Raw genomic sequence first — 8,084 nt, forward strand, 5'->3', positions numbered from 1 at the left:
GAATGAATATCGTTAATGAGAAAAAACTTCAAAGCTCAATCATAACTGCACTGTTCACCGTGCTTGTTTAGTTTTGGTACTTCACTCATATTGCAGAACAAAACTGGACTTGCCAGTGAGCGCTCTGTTGACACAAAGGCAGACAAGGTTCCTTGGGTGAATTTGATATCTTTTATTAGACCAACCCAAATGGTTGGAGAATAGTTATTAAGCAAGCTTTCGGTTTCAAAAACCCTTCATCAGGCTCAGGAAGCTGCAGCAGTTGGTGTGTGCTCTTCCTGGATGGGATGAAAAGTAAACAAGCCAGGGGCTGGGCTGGGCTGGGAAGTCAGTTGCCAGGCAGATTGTAATGTAATGTTGATACAAATGTGTCCAAAGGCTTGTCTAACATTTCTCCCAGCTATATTGTTGGTCCAATAAAAGATATTATCAAACAAACCTTGCTTCTTGCACATACAAATTCAGGCAGTAGTAAGTGGTTAAGGGCATGGGCAAGTTACTGTGAAGAAAGCTCAGATGTGTGCCTTGGTTACAGTCAGGGGTACAACAGGGATGTAGGCAGTCATGGCTTAACCCAGGACATTAGGAATAGCCAAGGTCATAAGCTGATGGTCATAAGCTGGTGGAGAATAGGTTTATGGTCATGAGCTGATGGAGAATAGGTTTAGGTTAGAGATCAGAAGGCAATATTTTACAGTTAGGGTGGCCAAAATCTGGAACCAACTTCCCAGGGAGGTGGTCCTCGCCCCTACCTTGGGCAAATTCAAAAGGAGGTTGGACGATCACCTGTCTGGGGTCTTGTGAACCCAGCATTCATTCCTGCCTGTGGCAGGGGGTCAGGCTAGATGATCTGTTCAGGTTCCTCCTGACCCTAGCTACTATGAAACTATGAAGGTCCAGGAACCAAGAATCCCAGTTAGAGTCAGATGATCAGGCAGGCCTGAAGGTTGAGGTCTGTGAGAGACTGGGAGAAAGGCAGTCACCACAGTCAGATTGGAGTCACTAGCTAGAGGGACGGAGCAGGTGGCTATAGATGAACGTGGCTGGGACAAGGGCAACTGCCAAGCTAAGCCACAAGCTGGCTGTCAGAGGACAGAGGTCGGGATTGTCGTGTGGGTCATAGGGCTAGCAAGGAGTTGAGGCTGGAGTCTGGAATAAGGAATCCACGTGCAGGAGCCAGGAATCAATGGGCAGGAACCAGGAATTAGGAAGAAGTCAGGACGCCAACAAGCAGGACACAGGGAACAGGAAACCAGGAACAAACAAGCAGGACTGAGGACACTACAAACAGACAGGACCCATGGGAAACTAGGAATCAAAGGGAAGAACCAGGAAACTAAGACCAAGGGGTCAGCAGCCCAAGGCTAGCCAGAGAGATATCCACCCTTTTGAGTAGCCTGATGGGCACTGCTTATAAGCAGGCAGCCATGCCCACACAGGTGACAAGGACCAGCTTGGTGTGGTCAGGTTACTGGCAGCCATGCCTGCTTGCTGCCCTGATTTCTGACCGTTACTCTGCAGTAACTGTCCACGTGGACACTTTTATCCCAGAGCAAATGCTCTGCTTTCCTTGAGAAGTGAACCACCTTCCACTTACCCTGGGCAGGTGACACACTGTATGTCACATCCTAGCTTACCTCAGAATATTTGTTTCTGGGCCCGTACCTAAGCCCCAGTAATATGTTCCAGCTGTTAAGCATACTATAAACAGTGGACAGCCACTACTCAAAAACAAACAGCTAAAAAAGAACCATGGACAGAAGTGTTTCAGCAGAATGCAGCTAACCCCAAGTCAATCCTTCACTGTCATCTTAAAGCAACCAAAATGTTGCAAAGCCTGGAAGTGAGCAATTAAGGGATCCAGCCAATTCCCCCTGTCATACCTCCGTCACTCCCTGCTGCTCTGCTTGACTTACGCTGCACTGGCAGGGAGGCTGAAGATGTGTGTGCTGCCGTTCTCTCATCCCCAGGACTAAGGAAGCTGCTACCTGTACACCTGGGGCCTGTAGGCTGAAGATGTGCTCACTGCTGCTTCCATGGGGATGCTGAAGAGCTTAGCTAGAGGTGCTGCTCTTTATATGAGGGACAGAAGAGGAGCAAGGTATGGGGAGGCAAAGTGCTGTGTAAAGGCTGCAGTGGGGGAGCCAGTACAACAAAAGAACAGAATTATATATGCTAGAGGGATTGAGCAGGGAGGCTCAGCTCTATATGGAGGCAGAAGCAAATTTGGATCTGTAGGTGGGTGATTGTGTGTCTCCGGGGGCTGAATGTGGTGTGGGGCTCTGTATGCAGGAAGGCAGTATCAAGCCTTGTGGAGGGGGAGGCTGGATCCAATAGCCTGTGTGTTGTGGGGAAGTCAAATTAATTGGGTATTACTGGTGGAGCAGGGGACAGGATAGGACGGGGGAACAGAATTGAATCCATAATAAAGAACAGAGCATCTATTGATAGTACTTCAAGCCTCCTCGGATGTCTGATTGTGGTTTAGCACTCTGTGATTTCCCCATTTCTCTCTTCCATTTAGTCTCTGTAGGTTTTGTACTATACCGATCACCATAGCCTTTGAGCTCCCTGCAAAAGGCATCCATAAGCATCTTTGACTGTGCTCAACACCCCTGAAAGTGAAGCACATGACTTTCTAAAATCACTCACCCTCAGATTCTGCCAGACGGGAACAGCTTTGTCTTGTGCTGGGTTTTCCTAGTGGCCCAGGTTCACCAATGAGTGGATCTCAAGCACATCCTCTTTTCTCTCAGCACGGGCTCACCATGACTGGCTAGAGCTGGCCACATCATTTCTGTGCCATCTGGAAAAGCAAAATCCCAGCTGGATATTTAATCTCAGTTCTTTGTTTCATTTGCACCAGAAGGGCACCCCAAAGGGGTAGTGCCCAGGACCTTGCCTTGTGCTATTATCCTGTAGTTAAGCCTACAGAAGTTAAGCTTCCCCACCATGTTTGGACATCTTCTAGCAGTGCTCAGTGCACCATAGAATAAATATCCTTACTCAGAGGTTGCTTCCAAAACATGGAGCTTTTTGGATTCTCTTGTCACCTCTAAGAAGTTTGTGTGCATTTATGTTAGTCTTTCACAGTGGGTGAATAGAGTCAGAACAAGTCCTTGAAGCAGGTCTGAAGTGCCATGCAGGCCTCATGCTGGGCTTCTGCATAGGGATAAAGTTCCTGTAAGAACAACTAAAGAAAAAGGAACAGAGAAAAGCAGGAAGAAAGAATGGAAAGTTACCAAAAAGTGGGAGGAGGTGGAAAGGAAACTCTGAAAGCAAGTGCTGTCAAGGGGAGCAAAAAACCCCAAAACCCTGAACAAGGCAAGGCAGAGTGAACGAAGAAAGAGAGAAGTGAGGCTGACATAGTGAAGGCTTGTATGTAGGAAAATTAATTTCAGAATGAAACTGCCACTTCACCATGATGGAGCCAGAGACATTCTCCCATGACAGAAGCAACATGCTTAGAAATCTGAGCTTCAACAGTGAAGTTCAATGTGAGCTGCAATTGCCTGAGGGAAGCAGGAGGCAGATTGGCAAATAATGAATTACAGAAGGAAGTCAGGATGTAATAAAAGCCTGAGAACCCCTTTGAGATAACATATGCTCTTACCTGGAGAGGGTCCTAAGAGAGTTGTGGAAGCTTTAAAGAATGCACAGACTCCAAAATTGCAGACTCCAGAAACAAGAAGAAAAGAATTGCTTTCCAAAGAAGCAGCTAGGAAAGAAGATGCCTCTCCTGAGTGAGGTCACATTAGTAACAACCTTGTCTTTAGTCATCACTGAAATCCTGAAATCAAAAAGCCAGTCATGCAAGGCAGCAAGAATTGCTGCAAGGGCTGACAGATATATTTTTTATAGGCGTATTTGAGATAGATCCATGCTACCAAGTACATCTCTGTCTTCAGATCCAGGTTGATATTCACCGCCCCCACCCCTGTTTAGATCTAGGATTTTCTGGATGAGCCAAAATCTCTCAGTTTTAGGAATGCTGAGATAGTATTATAGTTTATATAGTATATATAAGTATTATAATATTATATATTGAGAAGGTATTATAATAAGAAAGTTGGTACAGTGATGAACTTCTCTAGAAAGGGGAACGTTAATGTGTTATTTATATAGATAAGTGTCGTCTTAGGGCCTTGTCACACATTACACTTATGATGTGTTAACTGCACTTAAAATGCTAGTGTCCGAGAGTTCAAGCAGTAAAACATGTTCCAAGTTCCATTTTTGCATAGCAAAATTAAGATGTTTCCAGCAAGGAGTATCTCCAGATCATATAATCTAACGTGTGTTGAGCTAATGTCTGGCTGCTCCACAGAGGTAATAAAATAAAAAGAATCCGGTACTGTTTGTTGGTCCCAGCCCCAGCACCATACCAGAGCCTTGAAAAATTCCCTTTCCAGGTGGGGCATGGGACCAACAAACAGCTGGGACTGACAAGGCTTGAACTGGCTCCAGTGTGGTGCTGGAGCTCAGACCAACAAACAGTTGTTTGTCACTCCCAGCCCCCTACAGCACACCACAGTGCTCCAGTGTCTTCAAGGGTTTAGGATGTGTTTTATTTAGACTGTAGTAAGCATTACTGGGTACATCTATATGAGATGCTTAATGCCCATTGGACTAATTCTATTGTGCATTAGTGGAGCTGGCAAAAACTGTGCTAATGAGGTAATGCACAGTAGATTAGTCCAATGGGCATTAAGCATCACACAAAAAGCGTTCATTAGCGCTATTGTGCAGTAGCGCCAATTACGGCGCATTAAGTTAGTATCTGTTATTACAGGAATACTAAACTTAATGCACTGTAATTATGGCACATTAATGAACATGTAAGTGTTCTCAGTATGCAGCTGCATGGAACACTTTAATTCATAGTAATGCTTACTACAATCTAAATAAAACACGGCCTAAACGTGATGCATGACATGGCCCTTCAGAAGAGTAACTGAGTAACGTTCTAGCAAATAGACTGCAAAGAAGAAAGACAAAAGAACGGTGGAGTGGGAGGAATAAGACAGTATATACATAACATAGGGAATATTGACTGGAAAGGATGATGTGTGAGATGCAAAAAGCAAAAACAGGCTGAAAAAGGTATAGACATGGTTTGGACCACATACCTTTATTGGTGGTTTATCTCTTCATTTCAGAGAGGAGCGATAAGGTTCTCTTCTAGTTGGTATTTAACCTCACTAACTAAAGCTATCTTATTGGCTAAGTACAGACAGTCAAAAAACCCGCAGCTGAATTGATTCAGTTTTTGCAGGTTAATCTAAGCTGCAAAGATTGAACCCATAAGCAAATGAACAGACATTCACTTTTGCTTCAGGAAATGCAGCCACATGCCTGCAGTGGCTCAAGCCAGAAGCCAGGGGTTGCTAGATCCCAGCTCTCTGGCACATAGCCAGCATGAGCTGTGCATTTGCTTTATCATCCTGCTGCCCCTGAGGTCTGTGGGATTTGCAATCTGGGCTCACAGCAGCAGGACTCTGCAGGATTGCTCATCACTTCCTTTTCCTGCTTCCAAGTGCCTCTGGGGTTTGTAGTCCACAGTCGCAACCAGCACTAAGTAAGTAGGGCAGGGCAACTCTGTACTCCAGGGAAGGAAAGTTTAACCCCCCTCCCTGGCCCTAGATTCCAGCAGGGGCTTGCCGGGGGGTGGAGGGTGTGGAGGGGATGTTAGTGAACCGGCCGGTGAGGCCAATGAGCCAGCCCTCACTGCTTCAGCTAGGGAGCAGACGGGCAGGGCCAGCCCTGCTCTCTGGAGCAGACAGCCCAGCCCAGCCCAGGCCTGCAAAATGCTGGGATGCTGGAGACTCTGATTTAAGTTGAACCAGGAAGGGGTCTGGGACAGAAGTTCCATAAACACGTTTGACCTAAATCAGTTAAGTCTGATACTACATTCAACAAAGTTTATCTTAAACCAGTTTCAGCCATTTCAAAACTAGCTTTTGTGCACTAAACTTCTATTCTGTTAGAGGTTTAAACCAGTTTCTGATCACTTAAACTGGTTTATGCGTAACTTCTGTCCCTAGCCATTATAATAACTTCAGGGAAAGTACAAAGTGGACGAGGACAGTGTAAGCCTTTTCTGCTTATTCACCTTATGGTTTGTTTTTGCCATCTGGAATTTCAGACACAATCGTGAAACTGTTTAATGTTGAATTAACACTGGTTCCTAGTTCGGTTTTAGGTATATTGTTATTAATTGTAGGATGCTAGCAGCTGTGGGCTCCAATCAAGGACCAGGGTCCCATTATATTGCCATTGTTGACACATCACACAAAAAGCCAGGAAATGCCCCACAGAGCTTCCAGTTTATATAGAAGGTGAGATGACAGCCGGACACACCAAACAGAGATTAGGAGAGCACAGAGTATCAAATGCCTTTAATTAGCATAGTAAGCACCAGTCACAGCACACCAGCTGCCTAATCACTAATCAGTGTCTAGTATCTAGAAGACATCATGGCACAGGAAGATTATAAACAGAGATTAGAGGAGGCTAATATAATGGTTGCTTTTCTGGTAAGCACTTCACAAGCATCAGGGTAGGTACCGTGAGAGAAAATATTCTAAATATTCTAATATTCTAATTGTTATGTGTGGAAGAGCTGGAAATGATACAGATGTAGCAAAACCACTCCAACTTTAACACAGGATGAAGCAAAGGTACCTGTGTCCATACCCTCAGATGCTTCATTATGAGTTTTGCCTAAGCAGGTGAGTAGGCATTGAACTGTTCAATGATCTCTAGCGTACCCAACTGGAACTGTTCAACTGTGTGTCATGTTCTATACACTTTTGGCCATTAAAGAACATTCTGTGCTTTTGACACAGCTTTCTTTCCTCTTTCTAGAAGATGCAAATCTTCTAGACTATCAGATGTTGAAGGTCATGTTATATATCACTGAAAGGTCATTTTTCTCTATTTAGGAATAAGGTTTCTGATTTTCTGTAACTGCCATTGATGCCACAGCAATTTATAAATTCTTAATATGCCTGTTCTTTGGTTGAGCACCTCAGTTTAATTTATTCTATATTTAATATGCAAACATGAAAGTTAATACAGCATAAAGTCCTGCCAAAAGACCCACAGAACTTTGTAAATCATATATGTGATTTGTGTTATTTACTAAAAAATTAGTAACATTGGCTAGGTACAGACATTCAAAAAGTCTGAAGCAGAGTCAGTTTAAGTTACATGCTTTCCTATAAGTTGTGTAGGTTGGATCGGTAGCGAACAGAACACACATTTGCCCTTTGATGGGGAGGAGGCAAATCTTAGACTGTGTTCTGCCATTGTTAAACCAGCTACATGTGCTGAACTTTTGTTCTGTTTTGGGTATAGACCAATTTCCAATCACTTATACCCACAGAAGTGTAATGTGTCCATTGTATGTGGCCATTGTTTCTATAAAATACCAAAAAAAAAAAAAAAAAAGCAAAACCAGTAAATCAATTTTAATGTATTTACAATGTAGCCAGAATGCCAGGTAATCCACAGGCCAGATGAGTGGCATAGGGCCAGTCCATAGACCCGCAGGGCTTCCCAAGGCTCCAGAAATTTGGTAGTTGGATGAGCAGCAGCAACATTAATTGCCACAGCTCTGGGAGCAGCAGTTCCTAATGCTGCTACCACTCCCCTGCTGTGAAATATCCAGGTCGGTGGATGACACAGTTCCATTGGCTGGATCTTGATTGGGCATCCCTGGTTTAATCTATCAAAGAAAATGAAAGTTAGTTCTCTGGACTGAGGTAAATGCAGGACTATAGCTATGCTCAGTTCTGTGTTTGTGAATAAGAAAGAAGAAACAAAAGAATAATCTTGGAGCATTACTTCCTTCCAGTTGAAGTGACCTTTTCATTATAATATTCACTAGGGCTGTGTGAAGCTTCGGGTTGTAATTCAATTTGGAGGAGATTCAGCCCAATTCGGTGGCCAAATCTCTGAATCTGAATTGAATCAGGGGACCAATTAAAAGGTCCAAATCAATGATTTGGACAGTCCCCAGTGGCTGCAGCAGGGAGCTGTAGCCGAACTAGGAGCTGGTAAGTAGGGGTGGGGTAGGTGGG

The 8,084-nt window shown here is 44.2% G+C and overlaps 1 long non-coding RNA gene across 1 annotated transcript in view; it reads right to left on the reverse strand.

Annotated features, from left to right (window-relative positions):
• Window positions 1-7,421: 7,421 nt before the first annotated feature.
• The window catches only part of LOC112550499, a 40,811-nt gene continuing 40,148 nt past the window's right edge, over window positions 7,422-8,084 (reverse strand). The window contains exon 3 of the long non-coding RNA XR_003094385.1: window positions 7,422-7,729. This is a non-coding gene — a long non-coding RNA (uncharacterized LOC112550499). The remainder of the gene's footprint in view (window positions 7,730-8,084) is intronic.

This window comes from Alligator sinensis, unplaced genomic scaffold, assembly GCF_000455745.1.
Source record: "Alligator sinensis unplaced genomic scaffold, ASM45574v1 scaffold370_1, whole genome shotgun sequence".
Classification (NCBI taxonomy): domain Eukaryota; kingdom Metazoa; phylum Chordata; order Crocodylia; family Alligatoridae; genus Alligator; species Alligator sinensis.